At 33.7% G+C, this 26,631-nt stretch overlaps 1 long non-coding RNA gene across 2 annotated transcripts in view; it reads right to left on the bottom strand.

Annotated features, from left to right (window-relative positions):
- The window catches only part of LOC118522981 (uncharacterized), a 567,305-nt gene that overhangs the window by 299,728 nt on the left and 240,946 nt on the right, over window positions 1–26,631 (bottom strand). For both annotated transcript variants that reach the window (XR_013446910.1, XR_013446909.1), the window contains exons 3-4: window positions 25,221–25,277; window positions 884–934 (exon numbers count right to left, since the gene is read on the bottom strand). This is a non-coding gene — a long non-coding RNA (uncharacterized LOC118522981). The remainder of the gene's footprint in view (window positions 1–883; window positions 935–25,220; window positions 25,278–26,631) is intronic.

Here is a 26,631-nt window from a genome sequence, read left to right as displayed (position 1 = left end):
GACGTGTTCCCTGACCATCCTATATAAAATAACACCCATCCATATTTACTTTCTGTATACATTATCTTTCTTTCTTTTCATTTTAATACTTACAGCCACCTAACCCCCACACACATTTATTTATTTATATTCCATTGTCCATCTATTGCCACTAAGTTATAAGTGACTAGATACTGAAAGAGGAGGCAGTTAATATAATTTGACTATAAGAGTGAATAAATAGACGTTTACTGGTTCTTGGTTCCTGGTGTAGCTAGAGGTGTTCATCTGAGGGATAGAGTAGGCTAATAATTAAATTAATGGAAAGAGAAGTGACATTAAATATTATTGAGTGTAGTAAGTAGAAGCATGACACACACACACACACACTCATGATGTTCATATCCTAATTCCCAGAATCTGTGAATATGTTAGCTAATATGACAAAAGGGATTTTGCAGATGGGACTAAGGCTAAGGAATTTAAAATGGAGAGACGATCCTGTATTATCCAGGTAAGTCGAATGTAATTACATGAGTTTTTGAAGAAAGCAGAGAACCATTTTCAAGTGTAGTCAGAAAGATGTAATGACTGAGAAAGTGTCAGAGAAATTCAATGTTGCTAGCTTTGAAAATGGAGGAAGACCATTGACCAAGAGCCAATGAATGTGGGTGGCCTCTAAAATCTGGAATTCTGACCTACAGAGACATAAATGATACATTATTCTTGTTTTATGGCACTAAATTTGTGGTAATTTGATTCAACAGCAAGAAAAATCAAATACACAGTATAAGATGAGCAGACATTGGGAGGATCCTAGTGATCCTAGTAAATACGAATTAATTTGTTCCTTGATTCATTCAACAAATACTGATCAAGAATTTTCTATGTCTAAGATGCTTACCTGGCATAGAAATTACAGTATTGATTGAGGCAGACATGCTTCTTTGCTCTCCTAGAGGTTGAAAATCAGTAAGAAAACCATTAATCAAATCACTTTAAAAATATAGGATTACAAACTTTTAACAAATTCAGTGAAGGGAAAGTAAAGGTAGCTTTGGGAATATATCCCATGACAACTAAAAAGCAGAAAATAAACATGCAAGGGGAGGTAAAAATATAAAGACTATTCCAACCCAGAGAAATGGTATAGTCAAAAGCTATGAATCAGGAAGCACAGCGTCAGCAAAAGGGAAATAATCTTCATGTGGTTGGTATATATTGAGGGATGGAGGAGAGGGATAGAAGATGAAACTAAAGAGTTTGGAGTCTATTATTTCTATTACTGTATTTGAGTAGTAAAGTTTTCTTTTATCACACATTCTGCATTTCAAATTTAATGTAACTTATAATATCATCCCACAAATGGAAAATTGAAATTTTGCCACTGCAGTAAAAACTCTGTTTCCTGATATCAAAATTGTTCAGAACTCTTAAAAGAAGAACAAATTTGACTGGTTTCACATTATATTATTTATAATAATATTTAAATATGAGCATATAAAACAGTGTATCAGTTTTTTCATGCTTAAAGTTCTTACTGTACCTATAAAATCTAAATTACTGTACAAATTCAAGGCAAACAAAACGCAAAAGCAATGCACTTCAAGGTATCACCTTATTTTAATATAAAAGGTAATGTTGTTTAGGAAATACTAAGTTCTAACTCAATTCAGGAACTTTAATAAATGTACAGCCTAGGATCTTTTGAACTTGGGATACCTATACTTCCTAAAAATAAGTCTGTAAATAGGTCCAGTTTTCACTATTCTTCTTTATTGGCATTTCTTTGAAAGCTTTCTTAGAACATATTTCTAGATTAACATCTAGTATTATTACAATGAAATGGTTTATATATCAATGTATTTTAACTATAATTCCAGGACCATCTGTATTAGAATCACCTGAAAAATACTCTGGAATAATGTCATTCTCAACCACACAGAAATCATAACTTCCAATAAACATTTTAAAAGTAACAATTAACAATGCTATTTAAAATAGAAACATATGTTTTTCACACTTTTTGTGAGAAGTGGCAAAATCACTTGCTGCTTTTAGTGCTGCTAATTAAAATTTGCTTTTCTGTAACTATAGCAGAATTTAACTGATACATAGTAGAACCAATGGATTTATTTTCTTAGAAGTTCAGCTGGCTGATGATCAAGTCCATGTTCCCTCCCTTTCCATCAAAAATGGAAATTCCTAACCTTGACTGCAGAAATTTTAACTAGTATTTTTATAATTTCCAAAAAATTGATTGCAATAACCTTGGACTGTTATGTGTCCTTCTTTAGATGGAAATTAAAGTTTAAAAATTTTTCAAAGAATATAAATTTTAAAAAACAGTATTTGAAAATAACATCACTCATATAAGTAATAGTTCATAAACTAACAAGTAACATGAAATGCTAGACTCAACATACACTATTACACCATGCTTATGAATCTTAAAAAAAATCAAACATGATAGATATTGGTCTGTGTCCTAACTTAAATTATTCCCCAAATGAGATCAGGAGACATGGGGTTCTCTGTGGTAGCTTATTTGTAAGTGACCTAAGGAAGCCAACTGGAGAAAGTAAAGAAAGAGAAACAAGAAAGGAGAAAAAGGCAATCTGAAGATGTATTATTGAGTGGGCATTTTGTGAGCAAGAGAAGCTTGATCTCACTGAGGACACTTGAGGGAACTGAGTAGAACGCACCTCAGACTGGCCCACCTCAAAACCCTGTCATCCTCTAATGGTCATGGGTTGCCCCTACAGGACTTAACTCTGCTACATTTCCAGGTTTGCTCTACCCCCATGTCAGAGGACATGAAAGAACAGCAGAGAAACAGCCTCAAGACAGAAAACATGAGGTTCCAGGTGGAACTGAAGACAGCTGCTATCAGGCTATAACCACTGGGCAGCTGGTTTCCCCAGCAATGTCTGGTACACGAAAGTTAACCAAGAGAGTCTGAGATGGGGCACAAAAACATATAGCAGGATCTCCCACTCGCACCATTCGCATCCACTTATATCCTCCCTGAAGAAGTCTTTCACAAAACTTTCAAAGTGGTAATCAGTTACAATCTCTTCAAAAATATTTAGTATAAGAGGGTTAGTGGCACTAGCTATAATCCCCTCCAAAAACTTGTTGTAAAGTTAAAATTAATAGTCATCATCCCTGTTTTTCATCCACCATTGCAGACTTCCTTCACTCTAAGCCAGCATTTCGACATTTTTAGATATCAGAGTTTCATCCCCTCGGGGGTTGAATCCCATAGTTTCTTTACTTTTGCAAAACCTGTGGTTACTGCTGGTGCCTATTTATTCTTATGATCAGGCATGGAGGTGCCAAAATATACTCCAATGAATCCACTTTTTTGCTTCCAAACATGTTCTTTTCTGATGCTAATGTGCAGTCACTACTGTAGCCCATCATAGCAATTAGGATTGGTCACCTCTGCCAGTGTAACTTATTTTTCTCTTTGCCAGTTCACTGGCATGGGAAAGTCAAAATAACTAGGTAGTAATTGTAGCTTCTGGTTCAGTGGAATCCTTAATGCTTCCCAAGGGAAAGTATTGGTCTAGTATCTTAGAACGGGGCTTCCAATAGAGCAGAAACCAAAGATGTGAAAACTCCCCAAGAGGATCATTGTAAGTGATAGATAAGGGGGGAGAAAAGCCTACTTCTACATCTTGATAACTAGGCCTATATATTGTAGTTCTTGGGGACACAGCCCTATGACTCAGCAATTGATTCAGTGCATATACTATAGTCTGGAGGACGAGTCTCTGACCTCCAGGGTTGTCTACGACCTGACACCTCAGTTGAGCTTTGCAACAAGCTATACCACCCTCTTCCAGCTGATAGAGAAAGATTATTTTACTCTGTATTCATATGCCCTTTAAAACTCTTTTTTCATAGGTAGGTTCTTTGGTCTGACAAATATCTCTAAGGTCTCATGTTGACAAATCAGGCATTCTGCAAGTCTTTAGACAGTGATGATGACAGATGCACTGCAGGCAATGCAGCTAATGAGGATAAGCCTATATTGAGGAATGTCCATTCCGATGAGGTCAAATTATTTATTCTTCCAACATGACAGGGATTCAATGTAATTAACCTAATACCAAGTGACTTATTGAGGAATGGAGCCATACTGAGGGCTCAGCATCTGTCTCTGCTGAAGGCTTGCTGGAGATTCAGCAATGGCATTAGCTCGATCAGACTTAGTGAGAGGAATCTCATGCTGTTGGGACAAGACATGTGTTACATTCTCTCCACCAAAATCTTTCCTTTCATGGCTCCTAGAGGCTAAGAGGCGTGCCTGGTACAGAATGAGTCATGCGTCCTATGTTGTGGGTATTTTAGAGCAGGCATTAATGTGAAACTCAAACATTTACATATGTAGTGACCACTTTTTGTGAGCCCATCCACCGCTTCAAGGCCATGACTTAGTTTGGATGTAGTGTGGGCATCAGTCCATTTTCTGCTACTCAAACATTTGACATTAACTCATCTATAGGCTTTTTTTTTTTTTTTTTGAGTATTTTCTTAATAAGATGTAGGAAGAGCCCAGGAATTTTTTGAGTGTTTTCTTACTCTATTAGTTACTCATAGGGAATCAAAAAGGAAAAGTCAATCCAAAGATAAAGTATTTATCTAATTACAGCTGCACGTACCTGGTCTCAATCCTAAGGTGAGCTCAGAGTACCTTCTAGCTTACGGCTCAGTTGCTGCCTTAGACATTGGACAGAGAGTATTTATTGACCATCATTACCTTTTTGATCAAGTATTGCTCCAAGAGTGTTAACTTTCTCAAATCTCTAGGGTCTAGGGGAGCACATGTCCAGTATGGTTCAGTGAGATTCCACAGATGCTCCACAAAGGTGGCAGAAAAGCCAGGGATCAAAAAGCAAGAGATACATAATAGAGTTGAGGTAAGTTTTTCTCAAGCTTTATCTGTATTTATATGATTGCTGCAATACTGACTGGACTCACAGTCTTGGTTGAGAAGGCATAATATTCATCCAAGCAATGGGAGATATTTATATTTTCAAATTCATTTCCTCACCTTATTTATTAACATTTATTATTGAGTATCTATTACATGAAAAATAATGTACTCTCAATAGTACAACATGTGTCAGGAATGAATCCTGCCTTCAAGGGTATTATAGTTGAATAAATGATTAAAATAATTGCATAATTTTTTAGAGTTACAAGGAAATGGGAGGTATAATTTTCAAAACATAAATACAGTGTTATTTCCCAACTGTTGGAATGCTTATATATAACAAGAGAGTATCCATGAAAGCTCTAAAATACCCTTATAAAATATCACAAGATTATGGAATGATTTAATTTATGGCCTATCTAAATGTGTTCTTGGAGAATTTATTCAAAAAAAGATAATCATGAGTAAAAAGTGAAAGAAATAATTTTATGTGAACTCAGGACCATGATATATAAACATCAAAAAACTGGATATCACATCAAATGTAATGATCTTTTGGTGGTAGAATTATGGATTATTTTAAATCTCCTTTATATTGTTATCTATATGTTAATTATAATTTTTATAATGCATATGCATTTATTATATACTTAATGTATATATTAAATATGAAAATATTTAATTTGAAATGAAATGAAAAAATTTAATTAAAAAATAGATACACAGAAAGATCTTCAATCAAAAAAGCATATTAATGAGTGAGAACCTAGGGGTACAAAAGCACATCTCTTGCAGGGATTCAACAGATACTTTGTTTTGTTTCATCATATGGTATATGAAAAAGGCTATTAGGACACTTAGAATTGGATGTTTATTTGTGCCTAGATTGTGAAGTTAGGTACTATGAGTTTGCACTGTATCTTACAGTTCATTGTAGCTGGGGACATTTATAAAACAACAACAACGACGACAACAACAACCATAAGCTAGATTAGGCTTTAGGGCTGCTTAGAAGAATTCCAATTTTTTTGTCTTTTTGATTTCCTTGCCTCTTTAAAAATAGACATGGTTTTGTGCCTTGCTTACTCAAGGGACTGTAAGTAGAAGTGAAACGTGTCACTTACTGGGTGAAAGATTTAATAGCCACTGTGCTATTTACCATCTTCTATTCCCCCCAACAGAACAATGATTACACTCCAGATTGTGGAGGTTCTTTCAGCCTCAATTCCTAAGTGAGATCTCAAGGTAAGAGCCCCACCACTTGCAGTTGACCACTGATGATGGAGAATGAAAAATAAACTTGTTGTTTCAAGCCACTGTGTTTTGGTTGGTTGGTTGGTTGGTTGGTTGGTTGGTTTCCTAAAGTGTCACGTATTTGACATGGAGCAATATTTTAGAAAGGTTAATCTGGGGAGTGGGTTTGGTATATGACAAAAGAAGTGCCAGAGGGCAAGGAGAAAGTTAGGAGGCTGATGATGGGTGCTGAGAGAGAAGAATGAGGGGTCGAATTAAGAGAACAGCAGTGTAAGTAAAAAGAAACATGGGCTTAAAAAATGATCTGGATGTAAGGTCAAGCGTTAAGTCTTAATGCTTACTTGATGATGAGCCTAAGAAGAGGGAGGGATATAAATGAGGTATATTGTACTGATTTGGGGTACCTGGAAGGATTATATTTTATTAAGACAAATAAAGACAGCAAAAGAAGGGGCAGGTTTAGTAGATCATGTTCTTGTTTTGTTTGGAAATATTATTATTTAGGTGCTGGCAAGATACCAAGGTAGGAATGCTAATTAAGTACACATATAAATTTGCTGCTGCAGTCACAGTGCAAATTCAGGCTTTCTGAATAAATAGATTTGGAAGTTAGATGCAAGATAATATATTCACACACTGGATGATGTTATTTTTAAAAAGGAATTAGACTGAGAACATTTATGCTGAAGTTGAGGTTGAAGAACGAGCTAAGAGGGACATCTCTGTGGAAAGTGAAGCAGAAGATCATTAAAGCCAATGGGGGAACTAAGTTTCAAAAGTGTCACTGCAAAATGATGAAAGGAGATTAAGTATAAACAAATTTGGTGAGAAGGAAGTCACTGATGATAGTAGGGAAAGAAGTTTCCAGAGCGTTAATGGAGGTGTCAAATTTCCCCAAAGCAGAAAATGGCTGGGTTTTAGGAAAAAGTAAGTAGTGAGTAAAGAGATTGCATTTGGTCTGGAACTTGACAAACTGATAAAATGTATGGTGTAATCTGAAATAGAAAAAATATTTTAGGCCAAAATTAAATTGCAATATTAATGGAAAGAAAAGAAGAATTAATAGTGTCTCAAAGGGCTACTTTTTCCCCAAGTAAGGGATATAAGATTTCCTTTAGAGGTTGAATAAAAATATAATGCAAGTAAAATGTAAAATATGTATAAAACATAAGCACACATTAAGTATATACTAGCCACAAACTTCAGAAATATATAAATGTTCCAAATTCAACAATTTTTAAGTATTAATTTTTATTCTGAAAATAAAGACAGAAACAGAAATTGATAGTTTCCAAATTGCATAAATCATCAAACTCTTTCTAACAATGTTAAAATAGCTGAACCCTCTCATTAATGGATACATAATAGAAGCATTATTTCCTCTTTCCTCCAAAGATGACCTTACTGTGAACTTTTATTAGAAAGCCTAAATTGGATGTTTTTTTATTCCAGCACAGACATCAGGAAAACCATGTTAGCACAAATCTTCCAAGAGACTTCCATTTCTTTACATGTAAACAATACACGATAAAAGTAACCTGAATTCAAAAGCCAATTTCCAAATATCTTTTTTCACATTTTCTGATTTGTGCATTGGTTGTAAAACTTCTAGGAAAACATGACAAGAGTTTCTTACTCATTCAATAAATTGACATATCTATGCTAAGAAAATATGTACACATAATTATTTAGAAGTAGTTAACCATTCACTTATCAAGGGGTGAAGTTCATTTATGCTAAGTGAAAAAAAAATGACTTACAATTTTACTTATATTAGTGTCAACAAAACATTGTGTGAAAAGAAGGGAAAATTTTAAAACATGTTGCTTAACAAATAAAAATGTTATCAGGCCGGGATAAGAGACATTAAATATTAAGCAGTTGAACCCTCTCACTAATAGACAAGTAATGGAGGTGGGGGCGAGATAGGTCAGGAAATTATTCCCGTTTCTAATTAGAAGGACTAGGATCCCTGAATCACCACATGGAGGAGATCTTCCCATATAGAAAGTTGAGATGGAAAAATCAGGCCACTGAGAAAAAAATTTTTCATTCCTATTTGAATCATTAATATTTAGGGATATTGACTATAGTTGCTAAGAGTACCCATACTAACATGGCATAAGATATATAATAAAATACAAAGAAAAAACTTTGGGGAAATAGCTATGCTTACCAACATTTTTAGTATTTGTGAGTATTTTTCAAGCAATGTTTAAGAATACACAGAAGAAATCAATTTATTATTCAATTATCAAATATTTATGACCATGTAATACGTACTGTGTGTGGGTCTAGTCACTGGATACACAGCAGTGAACAAAAACAAACAAACAAACAAACAAAAACAAAACAACAATTCTCTTTTCATGGTATTTATATTATTGTCAGAAGCTTTACTAAAGCCAAGAAGGTTCTTTTTGATTGACTGGGGAAGTTCTTAGTTTTTCTGTAGGTTTTGCTGTTGCTGGAGTCATATTCAGAAAGAAGCCATGAAATATAACTAACTAGGTAAACACAATTTTACATTTTCTCTTGATTCCAGATTCTGAAATCAGGTAAAGAGGCTCCCCTGCTGGGTAGACAAAAGTGAGTAACTCTCACCTTCATTCACCCATGGCAGAGAAAGATCTGGTAGAGAGACCACCTAGGTAACACAGGGTGGATCTCAAACACATGGGATGAAATCTGTTGTTCTTATATTTCACCAAATGAAATTTTTGACAAATGTTTGGGATTTGTAGGAATAAACAAATTAGGCAATTGAGAGGACAATTACATAGATTGTAAAGCTTCTATACTTAGATGAATATATATTCCCAAACTTTAATACTGGCTGTCTCAGGAAAATCCCTTTATTGGCCTAAAAACATTCCAACTCTCACAAAGAAAGTTTTATTTATCGTTGGAAGTGACACTAAAAGTTGCCCAATATTGTTTATATTCTTAAAATAAACGATGTTCATCTCAAACTACATCCAAAAAGATCAATGTCTTCCACCATATTATATAGTGTCACTCAAAATATTCTCTGCTGGTTGACAAGAACTTTTCTAAATTATCTAAGAATTACTTAACTAAAAGTCAGTAATAACTTAAGGGATAAATGTAAAATTCTAGTAATAGGCATTGGAGATGACTTGAATAAATGGAAGGATATCACAAGTACTTGAGTGAGATAATTTAATATTGTAATTAAGCCATAAATTAATGCAGTATTATTAGCAAACCAATCCAGCTGAATAGTTCAAAAACTGGAAACGTTTAATTCTAAAGTGTACATGAACAAAGAAGGGTCTGCAATAACTAAAATAATCTTTGAAAATCTGAAGAGTACAAAGGGTATACTTGACCTCTTATATTTGAAGATATGATACAGAGTCCTTTTTTTTATGATACAGAGACTTTAGGGGAAAACTGATTTTGATGAGAGAGAGACACACACACAGTCTAATGGACCAAATTGAGTTAGAGAAACATACACACACATAACATAATATTAAAATGTAACCATAAATCTAAGAGAAAAATACATATTTTTCAGTAGGAATTTTGGGAAACTGAATCATCTAGGAGGAAAACAAAACTGGATTCCTAAATAAAATGATATGCAGAAGTGGGACTCTACATTAGAATAAAAAAGTTGATGCTACTGGAAGGAAAGGGGGGGAGATAATCTTGTGATAGAAGCATTGAGAAGAGTTCCTTTAAAAAAATCAGAGGGGCCTGGGTGGCTCAGTGGGTTAAGCATCTGACTCTTGATTTCAGCTCAGGTCATGACCTCAGGGTTGTGAGATCGAGCCCCACGTCAGGCTCCACACTCAGCAGGCAGTCTCCTTGAGATTCTCTCTTTCCCTCTCCCTCTCCCCCTGCTCATGCTTTCTCTCTCTAAATAAGTAAATAAATACAAAAAATCTAAAAAATATATAAAATAAAAAATTAAACAAAACAAAACAAAATCTTCAGGAACACAGAAAGCTGGAAATGCAAAATCTTGGTGAGAATGAATAGGAAATAGCTTAGGTTTTTAGACTAAAATACTCTAAAACTACCTGTAATCCCATTAGGCATTATTTAGTCAAAATAAGAATATCTATACCCAATGACACAGAAATTCCAATTCTGGGAAAATATCCTAGGAAAATATTCACACAGTTCCATCTGAACATGTATAAAAATGCCTTTTTTCAATATTGCTTTTAGTGTTGGGGGGGTTGGAGGTAACTGGAGATCAATCACTTTTTAGAAGCAAAATATTAGACATGCATATGGCAACAAGAATGAATCATGTGAACATAGTACTTAGAGAAAACATAAGAGAGAACGAGATAAATATTATACAATATTTTTTGTTCCACAAAAACTAGAAATAGCATGAATGCCAACGAAGAATAGTTCAATAAAATGATTGCATTTGTGATATTGGATATTATGCAAAACAACCTATGTCATTAGATCTGGATGAATTTGCATGGTAAGTTGTTAAGTGAGAAAAGTAACATGGAAAGAAAATTCATAATATTATAGTGTGTTTTTTAAAAGAAGCAATTAAATAACAACAACAACCAACAGAACACCAAATTCCGAAGTGCATATAAGTATGCATACACGTATGAATGTATGAGCAAGGAGTAAATTGAGGAGCAACACTCACCAAAATACTAATCCTGTTTACCTGTAGTGGTTAGGCTAGGGAATGAGAGATGATGTAAGGGAAGGGGGAAAAAAGATGTTAGCAAATAGACAACTAAACATATTTAAGGAAGAGTAAATAAATAAAATATTTTTTAAAAAATTCTAAATCAGAAGAGGGAAGAGATTTAACAATACACTAGAAACTTCTAAGAACTTCTATACTGGATACAAAGAAATGAATTGGCAAGATTAGCAACATAATTAAAGAAGATATTTAATGCATTTGCTTGTTTTGTTTTGTTTTCAAAGAGAAACCTTTTTGGAAAGAAATAAATGAGATCATCAAAGACAGCACTAGGAAGCCTCTGATGTTGGATTAACAGAAGCGAGGATCAAGGTGAAGAAATGGGATTGTTGGTAGGGACAGGCTAAGCTGTTAGAAAATAGTGATGGCACCACCTCCGAGATGCACTGGGCACAGACCTCGGCCCCAGCCATCACTTGGCATGAAATGCAGCCAGAGTAAAATGTAGGCATTGTCTTAGTGGGGTTTGTAAAAGGACAATTGTGTCCTTGAGGGAAGGGAAGCCATGTACCAACTAGTTTTGACGTAGTACCAAAACACAGAGATAAACAAAACAAAACCTTGAGCAGTGATGTCTCGTCCCCTACTCCACTGTGTTCCGCGTGGCAATTCATCCCAGTAGGATTCTAAGTTGACATGAGCCCTACTAAGCTCCCAGTCTGACAGCCACTGAAGATACTGCCAGGCTATCAAGTGTGGTAATGAGAGGGGAGGAGATGTTCCCTAGGCATAACTCAGAATCTACAGCACCAGAGTTGATGCAAGAGGCAGCTGCTTTGAAGCATGGACCCTATGCCTAGTTAGCAGCTTCCTTAAACTGAATCAGCCAACTATCAAAATGAAATCAGGTAAACATAAGCTTCTCCCTTTGCCTATAATAGAAGTATCTAAAGAGTGGTCTCTGATGCCTCTGACAGAATACATTGGAATTTCCAACAAGGAATTGAATGGAGGCCAATAAATTATCCTAAATTTAAAAGAAATACATGAATTTTCAAGAAGAACAATGGCAAGAGGAACAAATTAGAGAATGGAACTAGTTATGATATGTGTGTATTAGGAAATCTGGAAAAAATGGAAGATAAGAATAACCAACAAAATAATAGAAGAAACTTTATTTTAGGTAAAAGAAGACATGCATCTTCATAAAATGTTAGGCAAAATAACTGGAAAAGTGTGTGTGTGTGCGTGTGTGTGTGTGTGAAATTTTATATTATCTGATAGAGAAATTCAAAATATAACAATTTCTTTCCAGAAGGTATTACTCTAATTTATACTCAAAAAACAGTTTGAACAGACCTAAAATGTGATGTATATTTTTTCTGATATTTAAAAACAATGTATTCTTAAAATCAAGTTATACAAATACATTAATATAAATGTGGATACTAAAAGTTTCCTGAAAACTTGGTGCGGTTAGAGATTAATAAGGTGAAAAATATCACCTGCACACATTTCCTAATAAAGGCAATAGAGTAATTGTATAACTTGATGGGGCTGATACAATGATATTTTAACACAAAGAGTAAATGGTCCTATCAAAGTGGCTATGGCCAAATACTCCCTTTCATCTGAAGATGAGCACGGCCTTGTGAATCATTAGGCACAGATCAAGGGTAGAAAAAAAGGCTAGCTGCTATAATGTATATTTGATTTTCTAAACTAAATCCTAGCCTTTAATCAGTAGGCAAGTGGCCAAAACCTGTTGAAGCAATAGAATACTGACTCACTCTATTTTGGAAATTTTTAGCTAACCGTACAACTTAAGTTGTAACAAAGGCCACAGTTCCATCTGGAAAATAGCCCAGCTCTGTGAAAGGAACTGTAACTGTTGCAGCCATGCAATATAGCCATATTTTAATAATACTTACTCAGGTTATTGGGGAATTTCTGAATTCTTAATTTTTTTTGAGAAATCAATTTATTCAGTAAGAGTTGAAACAAAATGAATTTTTCTCAGTATTTGCCTAACATCTACAAGATTACGTATTATAATTTTAACTACAAGATTACATAATTTCTAAACCTTGTAATATCAATTTCTTCTTTAAATAAACAAGAAAAGACAAAACTATCTTGTATTAGAAAATAAACAAAAATTATAAATATTCCTTTTATTCAATATTTCATATTTTTGAACTTTGATTAAATACCTTTAAATGCATTATGACCTTCCTGAGGTTACTGAAGCTTAAGTCTTTAAAACTGTTTAGTTTTTACCCTAATGCAGAGAATACAGTCAAACAATTATTAAGGGCGCCTGGGTGGCTCAGTTGGTTAAGCAACTGCCTTCGGCTCAGGTCATGATCCCGGAGTCCTGGGATCGAGTCCCACAACGGGCTCCGGGCTCTGTGGGGAGCCTGCTTCTCCCTCTGACCCTCTCCCTTCTCATGCTGTTTCTCTCTCGCTTGCTCTCTAATAAATAAACAAAATCTTTAAAAAAAAAAACAATTTTTAAAAGACCATGGAATTTCCTATAAAATTTAGAGTAGTTCTGTTAGCATAATAATATAAAAATTTACTTAAATGTTGTATGGACCAGTTATTTAAAAAGTTTTAAAAATGCAATATTGAAACAAAAGAAAAGACAACAGAAACAACTTAATTTCTGTGAATAATTTTAAAAGGCATTAAGTATATTATGTGAAGTGTTATAGTTACAGTGAGAGCTACCTTTACTTGGATTTAGGACGGAAAATTCAAACCCATGTGCTAATTTGTGTTGTTTATAGTTTGTATATTACCAATAAGGTTTTTAATGAACATGCATATAAAAATTTTTGAGTGGAAATAAGTTCATTTCCTTGAGACCAATTATGTTTCTGTTCTGTTTCTTTTCCCCATTTTTTTTTGTTTTTGTTTTTCAATTAGAATAAATTTGATACACCTACCTTCAAGTTCAATGATATTTTTTTCCTCTGCTATATTCAGTCTGCTAATAATCCCATTGAGGACATTTATATATATATATATAGCATTTTCATTTGTCTAATTATATAGTTTCCATCTCTGTGCTGATATTCCATATCTGTTCATATTCTATACCTTTTCCACTGATCCTTTATAATGTTAAAAGCTATTTAAAAATATTTTTCCTAATAATTCCAACATCTAGACCCCCTTTGGATCTTGTTCTGCCGATGGCCTTATCTACTGAATGTGGGTGATTTTCTCTTGAGGGGTGTGTGTGTGTGAAAATTTTTTTTTTTTTGCATGCTGGACATTTTACTTATATGAACAATAGAGATTGAGTTACATAATCTCTATGTCTAGCAATGGGCATGCTTCCTCATTTAGTTTGTTAAAGGTTATACCAAAGAACTTATGTGCTATATTGAAAAGGCTGCCACAGGCCAAATATGATACAATTTGAGTTTTATTTTATTTTATTTTTTTTTTAAAGATTTTATTTATTTATTTGACAGAGAGAGACACAGCGAGAGAGGGAACACAAGCAGGGGGAGTGGGAGAAGGAGAAGCAGGCTTCCCGCGGAGCAGAGAGCCCGATGTGGGGCTCGATCCCAGGACGCTGGGATCATGACCTGAGCCGAAGGCAGACGCTTAACGACTGAGCCACCCAGGCGCCCCGATACAATTTGAGTTTTAAATGAGATAATAAATAAGACTGATTTGAAATCATCAAATATCTTTAAATTCATAATTTAATAATAATAAGAAGAATATATAATTGGTCAACTCCAGAAGATGATAGAGAAGCAAATAATTACCTTTAAAATGAATATAAAAAAATAAAACTTCTGCCCTTTAAATGAGCTATATTACAATGAAAACAAATAGTAATTGAAGCATGTTTTTGTCTTTTTGACTATTGTCAATTTGCTACGTGCTGTGCACCAACTGATCTAAGCATTGAAGAACAGTAACTGATAAAAACACAGAGAGACACAAATTATCTCTTGATATAAAATGAAACAAAACAAAACACATCACTACCTAAGGTCTTACCAAAGGGATTGAACAGGACTCTAATGAAACTCTGGATCCAACTTCCAATATGCAAGAAATGTGGGTGACAGGGAACATACTGAACTGTACATAAGTGTGCAATCAGAAAAATGCAGGCTGTGGGAAACTAAAATACAAAATGCCTCGAGCTTTTCAACAGGTTAGTTATAAATGATGAAATGAAAACGATAGAAGGGAGACTCGTAGGTTACACAAGACTTAAAGTCACATTAATTAAAACCAAATGGACAGGAAGGACTAAACTGAGGGTTGGAATGCAAACTTGGATGGTAAAACCATGAAGATATGAGAGGAAATGGTTAATATAAGAGTCAGGAGAATGGCTACCCTTGACAGAAAGACCAAGTTTTGAGACTGAATCTGAATCTACGAGGGACTTCTAGAGTTCTGGCTTAATTCTTTTTCTTTACTTTGGTGGTATTTGCCTCATTAAAACTTATAATAATTCATGAAGCTATAGATTTGTTTTTTTTAATAGATTTTTGCATCTGTGTTTTATTTTACATTTTAAAAGTCTTTAAAAACTTAGATCATATTAGATATTTAGCCTTGATAATTCAGAAGGGGACTATGAAACTTACTGAAATAATAATACAGAATAAGAGCATGTTTTTCTTTATGTGAGAAGATTCAAGAATATTAACATGTTCCTTTTTGAGGACAGTTTCTAAGAGTTCTTTATTGATGACTTGGTAGATCCTATTACCTAATTATTTTGAACAAGTACACATTATATTTTATTTATGGATGATTGTCATTTTAGATGTTTAGATTTCACCTGAAGCAAGTTTTTTTTCTTTTTTTAACCATAAAATGAACGAATAGACCAATTCTACAAACTACATGTTTCACACTTGCTTTGAGGTAAATCAACTTTCACTGGATTAGCTTCTGTTCATAAGGTGACCAATACAAAAATGTCAATTTGTACGGAGACCTTTTTAAAGACAACAGGAATGTACCAAAGCTACCGACTGTCTTGTTGTTCTCTGACATAAACCCACTCAGTATAGTGGTGAGTGACTTTTCCATGTACCTTCATTTTCTTGCCTGAAATCACACATTGTATACAATAGTTTAATTGGAATGCACTTTGCTGAACACATACAAACAACAACAACAACAAAAGTTAGGGATACATTAAAATCTATATATCATTGTATTGTCAAAATATGTATGATTTTATTAAGTAACCAGCATACTGACTGCTAGAGCAGAAAAATACTTTAAGCATTATACCTTTAACTTCATTCAGAATAAACAATAGATTAGAAACGTTTGAAAGGAATTAAGCTCTCCATGGAAGTGACTTAAGAATGCACTGTGCCCTTTTCTCTTGCTGTGTATGCAAGAAGGTGAGTAGAGTGCAGGTTGGGTTCTAATATATGTTTGGCACTGAATATAAAGGTCAGTCACTGAGAAAGAAGAAGACATCAACTGTTAGACACTGTATTCCAACATGTAGAGTCATAGCCAAAGAATTTCATGAGAGAGAAAGAAAATGATTTATAAGTGCAATTTATTTGAAAATTACTTATTGTCTCTATAACAAAAAAGAAACAAAGATCAATATGTACACATTTTGACAAATACTGTATGATCTTACTTCTACGCAGAATCTAAAATCGAACCAAAAAAATAAATAACCGGTTGATTGGTGTTTGCCAAGGGTGGGGGAAATGGGAGAAGATCATCAAAGGATACAAACTTCCAGTTATAAGATAAGTAAGTTCTGGGCTCTTATGTAGAGCATAGTGACTATAGTTAACAATACTGTATTATATACTTGAAATTTGCTAAGAGAGTAGATTTAAAAAATTCTCACCACACACACACACACAAATGGCCACTATGTGATGTGATGGCTATGTTAACTAACCTTAATGGGGTGAGCATTTTGCAATATATGTGACTATCAAATCATGTACATCTTAAACTTACACAATATTATGTGTTAATTATATCTCAATAAAGCTGAAAAATGCACATTTTACTTTCTTGCTGCCATGTGTGCATGGGTCCATTTATTTTTTTGTATGTTATTTTTTTATCATTATTGCTTGTGTTATCTACGTTAACAAGCTCAGTGGGAAATCTCACTGTCTGTGGAGCTTTTACACTATTTATTTACTGTGTTATCATAATTTTACATTCTATGCATAAAGAATTCATTCTAGTTTAATTCCCCCCCCCCATTTAGGTGTCAGACTCTCTGTTTTCCTCTAGATGGCAGAGTAGTACTCTAAATGTTAAAGATACCCTTTGTGATAAACATTTAAAACATTTATGTGTATTTGCTGGCCGTTTGAAAATATATTTTCTCCCTTCTACACTTAAAACAAAATAGGGTATATTTATGTTGTATATTTTTAAATTGGTGAATACAAAACATTAAAAAGCAAGTGAATATAATAGTAGAAAATTATTAAAACTATTACATACCTGATGGTGCTTGTAGTAATGTATCTGGCGTGTCTGCATTTACTGAAAAACCTAGAAACCATCCAAATGTCTTTTAATATTCTATATCTGAGTCCAGGATGGAGTTTCTGCAAACACTGTGGGTAAGCGCTTCCAAATGTCCAGAATTTTCTTTCTCTGAGTTTCTCTAGCACTGAAGTGAAGCAGTGTGCTACCTGTCTATGTCCTCTGCAAACACACAGAACAGATGTGATTCTGCATTCAGAGACTTAGAAACTGAGAGGGCCTTTCGCTCTTTCCCCATTCCCAGTCTGATAGCCTTAGGGATATTCTATAGCATCTATAGCCTCCAAATAGCCATATTTTACACTTTGCTATCTGCTTCATATGTGAATTTGATTTATATATGGAACATTTAGATCTTTCCTGCTTTCTTATAGAGAGCCAAAAATAAAGATGCCTAACATTTGATAGATATGATGATATATTTAGTGAATGAGATGGTAATACAAAACTTAATGACAAAAAGTAATGGCGGAATGTCTATGATGATAAATGTTTCAGATCTATAAAAAAAAATAACAAAACTTACTAACAAGAGAAATTAATTTTCCTTTTTAACTCATAAGCCAAATGTATATTTTCAGTTGTTTAGTACCTGAAAAATGTAAGCAAAAAAGGAAAATAACTATGACTGTAAGGGGAGTAAGTGAGAATTTCCCTAATACCTGAATAAAGCCATTTGGTAGAAAGCAGGCATTCTGGAGACAAATGCTGCAAATGGACTACTCTTGTCCTGAATACTGCTGTCCCACATGTCCCCATACACAGGGAAGGAATTCTCCAAGTCTTCAATGAAAATATAATTTGATATGAAAACCAACTATTCTTCCTTTTTTGTAGCAATATGAAGGTGCATTGCAAGACTACTTTAGTCTCTTCATTCCAATATATTGCTTGCAGTAAACTGAATAGGCCTTACTGAATGCAGCATGAAGACATTATTTTACAAAATATACCATACAGTGTGTTCATTTACCTGGTCAAATTTTAATAAAAATAAGAGTATTTTGAAGATATGATTTCATTAAATAAGAATTTTTTGTTTCAAATAATCAGATATTTAGGATTTAGTGTTAGATTTTTTTAAGAAAAAGAACTCGACTCTCATCTTTATATATGTAAGCATGGAAGTGATATATTTGTCTTACTTCTAATTATATATTTCATTTCCAATTATTTTTTCAAATCACATAAAATATTGTACAACCTATATTTTGGGCTATGTTTTTCAAAGGTAATCAATATGCATTAACTATTTATCAAGAACTTTCATATATCCCATCAGTTTAGTGTCCTTAAGGATCCTGAAAAGAATATATACCTATTTTATTTTCCTAAATATGAAAACTGAAATTCAGAGAAATTAAATAACCTGCTCAAGACATTAGGTAAATAAAATAACTGGAATGCACCTCCCGTAACTTCAGCATGAAAATCTAGTTAGCTTTCTATTCTTCATGTGGCCGCGATCTAATATTCTGACATTCAGTATATCTCCTTCAGGCTGCAATACTTTTAGTAATTGGAATATCTTCCAAATTATCTAGATCTGATGAAATCAGTAGACCTTCCAAATGAAGCAGCTCCAAGGTTTTCCTGTGTTTGCCAAGTTTCTTAGAACTGCTGTTTCTCTGTTCACTTGGTTCACTTGTCTTATTAGCTGGCTATTGACTGTGAAAAAAAGAATTCTTCTATGTCTTTGAGAGAGAATCTAAAAGCTCCTTTGGATATTGTGAACTTCACATCTCTGGAGGAAATGTCAGGAAAATTGAAATTTCCATGGTTCGTGAGTACGTTGACCTTTCTGTTAGCTTTTCTAACTGGCTAAATTGTTCCTAATCTGTATTCTAACCTCACTTATGATGGCATTTATGACTTTCCTCTGAAATCTTCACATATCACTTAACTTTATTGTATTAGAAATGCATGTAAACTCTTGTGCATTACATTCATTTACTTGCTATGAACCTTCCTCAACAGGCTTTAAAAAAAGCAGGATTCCTCCTGACTTGTAGCTTTTATAAAGTCTATATTACCAATGATTCTTAGTAAGTTTTCAAGAACTGAATTGTTCCCAAAGTTATTTTAATTTAAATTCATTCAGACAGTAGAAATTTTTACTCTTTATAGATTGTTTAAGTTTCATATAAATTGCTATTCATTTTTTAAATCTCAGTCACCAAATCAGTGAAATAAAGGAGCTGAATTACTTGATTTGTAAAGATTCTCCCGGCTTTAAAATTCTATGCATTTCATAAATCAATGATTTTTGCTTACTTCATAATTAAGCTAGACAAATACTCAGTAAAATTCCTTTTAGGTATCTATTTATGTATCTATGTTTCTATCTGATTTCACTGAAAGTTTAAATGTTGATTAATTCATACACACACATACACACACACTGATATTTACAATCAATGAATTTTACTCATTTCTTAGTACAACGTTATAGCTTCAATATTCTTATTGTATTTGCAAAGCATTAATTATCTACACTTAGAGGCAATATAATACTCTATTCTGCTCTTTGTTAATTGATTTGGGAGCTTCCTAATAAAATGTAGGCTTATTCTTAACTTAGAAAATATTTTTTACATTAACTCTTATAAGAAGATAAACTTTCAAAAGTGCGTTGTTGTTACTTTTCTCTCCTTTCTCCTGAAGTGTTGAAACTGATTTTCATTTTCTCTCTTATGTGAAAAGCAACACTTTGGGATCAGGTCCTTTATCCTGAGAAAATCATCTCCCTTTTCAATGCCCAGGACACTGATCATGCTATATTTCCAAAGAAGGGAATATCTAAATTGTCAGAAAACTTTCCCTGTGGCCTAGTTGCCTGCCTACCTTGGTGCCAAAATCTCTCCCAGTATCCAGAGTGGTGTTCAGAGGTGCACCAACAATGAGTCAGGCTCCAGGAATTAGAAGAAATGAGTGAAGGACAATAGGGCTATCGTCACCTTGCAAATAGCATGAACATCACCAAAATAAGGGGTAACACAGTTTAATTTTATTGCAATATTCACAGATAAGAGAGAAAAAGAAAGAAGAGAAATAAATGTAAGAGAAGAGAAAAAATAAACATTAAACACAAATATTCATTACTTAGCTGGTCTCATATAGAATTTTTTGTGATGACAGAATTGATAACTTAAGTTTTCAACAGTTGGAGCTTGGTTAAATAGTAACTTTGTATGATAAAGTATTATGTAATCATTAGAAGTAGTATTTACTAATACTATTTTTTGACTTAAAATGATTATGATAATTAATTAAAAATTAAAGTATAAATACTAAAGTGTGCATACTTTGAGCATGCACATGTCACAATCTACATATAACATTTATGATGTATAACATATATGCATGTATGCATGTATGTAAACACAACCCATACACATATATTACACTTAATATGCATGCACATAAAAACATACACACATACACAGATGTATAAGTACTCACATAGATTTACACACGCATTGAAAAAGACAAACAGAGAGAAAGCAAATAAAAGAAAATCTTAATAAAGTTTACATCTGGGAAACAATATAATGGGTAATCTAAAATTTGTTTATGAGTTATGGTATTTTAAACTTTATTCAATAAAAATAAAATTCTTTAATTACCAGATACGTGTATTTTAAAATGTATAGTAAAATAAAATTTAGTATTATTTTATAAATCCATAGTGTAGATTTATGAAAATATACTTTTAGGACAGAAAATATGGTTGTAAAAAATACCATTGATAGGTTATTCTTTGAAGATTTTCAAAGTTTAGTTCATATGCTGCCTTTTTAAAAATAGGATATTTAGATAGATCGCTAGATAGATATACAGATGCACACACAGTGCATTTACCATAAACTGTAAATAATCTTTAAATCTGGCTATTGTGGAAGTTTATTAAAATCTGTGAGCAAATCATAAGATATCTTTAAAAAAAAAAAAGTAAATGCTTTAATAGTTTGAGCTCAATGAAAAACAGGAAATAGATCAAGAAAGCATATAATTCTCCATAGAAATCTTTAGAAAACACTAGCCAAACACTGAAAAATGCCCAGATGAATTTGTGCAATTTTTATAGTTCTGAGTAATAAATGTGGACCACACTATGTGTAGAATATACTACTAATTTTTAGATAATCTGAACTGAAAATTCTCTACTTTGTCTTTCTAACAACTGGTGGTATGGTTTATTGTCTGGCAGAGAATAGAAAATGCTACTCTGTGCTGGAAGTTTTTTATTTATAATGCACCTCATGTCTAATTCAATTCAACTAGTCCATTTTTTATTGAGTACAGTCTGCATTTAGCATTGTAGTAAGACACACACCTAGAAAACAGCCTTAAGTATAAGCTTTGGTGCTAGAATATATAATAGAGAGAGAGAGAGTTCTATAGGGATCAGAGAGGGTCAGGACTACTGTGATCTGGAATGGTTGGGAAAGAATTGTGATGTCCAGGAATGGGTCTATCTCATTTAATGCCATGTGTCCAGTGCCTAGGACAGTGCTTAGAATCAAACAGCTGCTGAATGCATAATTACAAGAAGTGGGACTTGACCAAGTTCTTTCATAAAGAAAGGGCCTTGACTAAGAAGTGGGACTTGACCAAGGTCTTTCATAAAGAAAACTTTACATCTGAAAATGTTTACATATTCTAAAATACATGCCAATCATTATAAATACACATTAGATACTAGAGTCTCTTTTCAGTAATTTTCATCTATTAAAAAAATATTTAAAACCCATCACTCAGAAAAGAAAAAAAAGTCTAGATGAATTTATTTATTTATTTATTTTTTGCTAGAGTTCTTTTGTTTTTCGATAGAATGAATTATTTAGGATCAGAGAAAGACTGAGAGACATATGTCTTGCAGTTTTAAATTTTTTTAGTTTGTAAGGAGGCCACTTTACAGAAATATATTTTAAGTATGAGATCAATATAAAAAAAATTGTGCCTACCAAAATTTAAGCTCCAAGAAGTCATGAATCTTGCAGGGTCCAATGGAAAGTATGAATAAAGTTTTGAAGTAAATCAATGAAATACACTTTTAGTCTATAATATGTGACAAATGCTCTACGAAGTGCTTTACAACAGTACCTTGTTTATTTCTCATAATTGTACTGGATATTAATTTTCTCCATTTCAATGATGAGGAAATTAAGACTTAAATTTTCCCAAATTTTACAGAGATGAAAGTGGCAGGTTGCCTAAATCTAAAGCACATTCTTTTATTTTTTATTTTTTTTTATTTATTTGACAGAGAGAGACAGCGAGAGAGGGAATACAAGCAAGGGGAGTGGGAGAGGGAGAAGCAGGCTTCCCACTGAGCAGGGAGCCCAACGCGGGGCTCAATCCCAGGACCTTGGGATCATGACCTGAGCCGAAGGCAGACGCTTAATGACTGAGCCACCCAGGCACCCCTAAAGCACATTCTTTTAGAAATGTCGCAATAACTTCCTGAAACACGTCCAAATTAATAAAACATAACCAACACAATTAATAGGTAGTATAAAGCATTCATTTCTGACTAATATAAGCATCCTTCTTATAAAACTTCAAGTATCCTAGATTTTTACCCAATCTAAATCCCCCATTAAATATTCAATAACCTTAAGTTCTTCTACATCAGAAAGAGATTTAACTCTAGAGAAAAATGAGAAAAGATTTTAGCATGTTTCCTACAATTTCTATGAATATAATGAATACTTAAGAAAGACTACCTTCTAAGTACTCCAGGCTTGGGGTTATCATTTGACACTTGAGTCAAAAACTAAAATGCCTATGTTTGACAGTGTTTTTTGGGGGTATAAGAGAAGTTAAGACTCATAGATAAAAACTTAAATGTTTCTAACTTCAAGGCAATGTTGTCTAAAATGTCAGATCATAAAAAAACATCCAACTGCTTGCTAAAATACAAATTTCCCAGCCTTCACATTGACATACGAATGATTAAGTCTGTTATGGGTCTCAAAACTCTAAAATATTAAAAGAAAACCAGGATACTCTAAAACATTACCTAAGACATCTAAGTCTAAGGGAAAAAAATGAATGAATTCAATAAAGATTCAAGTTTGAAGGAATAAATTTGAAGCAGAGGGAGAAATACAGTAATAAAGATTATAAAGACTAAGAAAACAGACATAAATTCTTAGTGTATATTTAAGCTTGTAATTAAAACTTTAAAAAAAGAAAGCAGAAGTAAACATTTATAAAAATACTTTCTTTTTATTTCTCAGCTTTACGGAGGTATAACTGAAAATTGTAATATATTTAAAATGTGCAACATGACAATTTGTATGCATATACATTGTTTAAGGATTCCCACCATTCCATTAGTTAACACAACCATCACCTCATATATTTACCTTTTTTTTTTTTTTTTGGTGTGTGTGAAAGCAAAATGTTCTACTGTCTTAAAAAATTTCAATTATACAATGCAATATTATCACTATAGTCACCATGTTAAACATTAGACCCTCAGACCTATTTATCTTATAACTAAAGTCTATACCATCTATCATGCTCCCTATACCCCTCTGCCCTGGTACAGCCCCTGGCAACCACTTTTCTACTCCGTTTCTATGAGTTTGTTTGTTTTCCCTTTCTTTCTTTTCTTTTTTTCCCCCCTAAGATTCCACATGTAAGTAATACCATACAGTATTTGTCTTTCTCTATCTGGCTTACTTCACATAATGCCCTCCCGATTCATCCATGTTGTCACAAATGCTTTCTTAAGGCTGGGTAATATTCTACTGTATATATTTTTATCATATTTTCTTTATCCACTAATCCATTGATGGACACTTAGATTGTTTCCATACCTTGGCTACTGTGAATAATGCTGCAATAAATATGGGAGTACAATATCTCTTCGAGTTTTAGCTTCCTATGGTTATATACCCAGAAGCGGGATTTCTGGATCATATGGTAGTTCTAGTCTTAATTTTTTGAGAAGCTTCTATAATTTTTTTCATAGTGGCTATACCAGCTTGCATTCTCACCAATAGTGTATAAGAGTTCTGTTTTCTCCATATCCTTGCCAGCATTTGTTATCTCTTGCATTTTTGATAAGACCTTCTAATAGGTGTGAGGTGATATCTTGTGGTTTTGATTTGCATTTCCCTGATAATTTAGTAATGTTGAGTGCTTTTCCATGTAGCTGTTGGTGATTTATATGTCCTCTTTGAAAAAAATGACAACTCATGTCCTAAGCACATTTGTTAATCAAGTTACCTATTTTTTTTTAAATATTGAGTTGTAGGAGTTCTTTGTATATGTTGGTTATTAACCCCTTATCAGATAGGTGTTTTGCAAATTTTTCTTCCATTCCATAAGTTTTCATTTTGTTGATTGTTTCCTCAGGTAGGGCTAGATGTGTAGTCCAAACCCTTGACTCCTCAGGAAGAAGCTGGGAGTCGGGGGTTCCCTCCTGATTGTATGGCTCTGTGTGAGGGAGAGGGTTTATGGTGAGATTGTGTCTTGTTTCTTACACAATCTGATGTGGTATTTCCTCTGTGGCCCCATGTGTAGGAGTCACCTATCCAGTTTCTGGACTTCTCTCATAGGAAACTTTTCTGTGTGTGGATATACATTTGCCACATCTGGGGAGAAGGGAAATTCAGGAGCCTCCAGTGTCACCATCTCTGCCATAAATACATTTTTTTAAATCTCAGTAATGAAAACCTCTAGAATACCTTTCAAACAATAGTTGATTTATCTAGCACTAGAGTCAGTAGACTAGATCAATGTTGATTTTTATTTTTCATATAGGTTTGGTGTTTCAACTTCAATCATTTTTTTTCTAGCGTTTGTTGCAGGATTTGATCTCACTCTACTTACCAGACAAGCAGCTATCCTCTCATTGTTTCATGGCTTCTGGCAAAAGATAGGAGGCTCCTGGGACCAAAAAAAAAAGCCCTTTGTTACCCCTGGCAAAGCAAGTAGCAGGCGCATCAGTATGTAGTCACCCCCCTGTATCCCCAGTCCTACAAGGGTAACATAACTTGAGCCCAAATAGAAGCCTGCACATCCAGTGGTTTATGCTGCAGGAGAGAAGCACTGAACTTCAGGATTCTGCTGTTTTATAACAAGCCTGCTTTTTGTCCTGGAGGTGAGTTGACTGATCTAAATAAAACACTGACAGAAGTCCCAGAGAATGAATTGTCAGGGGTTTTCCATCTTGGCACACCAACAAGACATGTAGGAATATAAGAGTCCCATGGAGGACTACGTCTTCCAAAAGTGTTTACCAGGTTCTATAACAATGCTATGTACACATCTATATCTTTAGCCTCACACCTTAAAGCAGGTATAATAACCTAACATACATACACACAAACACACGTGTTCCATTTCCACATCCCTGCTCTTTCCACTACCTTGTTATTTCACTGATTAGGTCGAACAACTGAGCCAGTTGTTCAAACTTGTACATGTTTAGGGATGATATTCAAACAGGCATATCTGATTCCCAACCCAAACTGCTTCTAGCATCTTGTTCTGTTTTCCAATACAACATATTACTTATCTTTGATAATAAAGACATAAAATCAATTGGCAATATTTTCAGGTTTCAAGTGCTATGAATCAAAGTTTAGAAGGAAGAGAGCTTCACTGATGGGATAAATAGTCAACCCATAAAAAATACATGCTGGGTGGAATAAAATAGCCACCAACAACTAAATAAGTGAAGAAAGTGGCAAAATGGAGAATGAAGGGTTAGAATCTAAAAGTTAATACAGGGAAATTTCATTTGTGATGAAATATAAGAATGCAGAAAATATAATTTGGAAAATGCAAAAAATAAGAAATCATATTACATGCATAAAACATTTTGATTAATTTTAGATATCTCCTTTTGTAGAGGGTATCATGTTTACCCTTCCTGAGTTGCAAGAGATAGCACCTTTCCAAGAGCAGGGCCAGAAAAGGGAAAGCACTGTGACTCCTACTCATCACGCACATCAGCAAATCATTTTTGCAGCCAATTTACAAAGACCTGCTGGCAAAATGTTGGCATGCTACCGTGTTAGAGAAAAATATCAACAGTGGTTGATATTACTAGTAGCTGTGAATTTCCTAATATTTTATTATACATTTTTTGCATTTGATATGTTTTCCTCTTCAGACTCTTATATGTAGACATCATGTAAAGTATGACTATTCACATTTATATTATATTCAAATGACTTCTGGGAATGGATATGAAGACCAACTATAATTACCCACATGCAACCTTCTTAATGCATCT

This window comes from Halichoerus grypus, chromosome 4 (genome assembly GCF_964656455.1).
Source record: "Halichoerus grypus chromosome 4, mHalGry1.hap1.1, whole genome shotgun sequence".
NCBI lineage: Eukaryota > Metazoa > Chordata > Mammalia > Carnivora > Phocidae > Halichoerus > Halichoerus grypus.
This window is presented reverse-complemented; position numbering and strand designations above follow the sequence as displayed.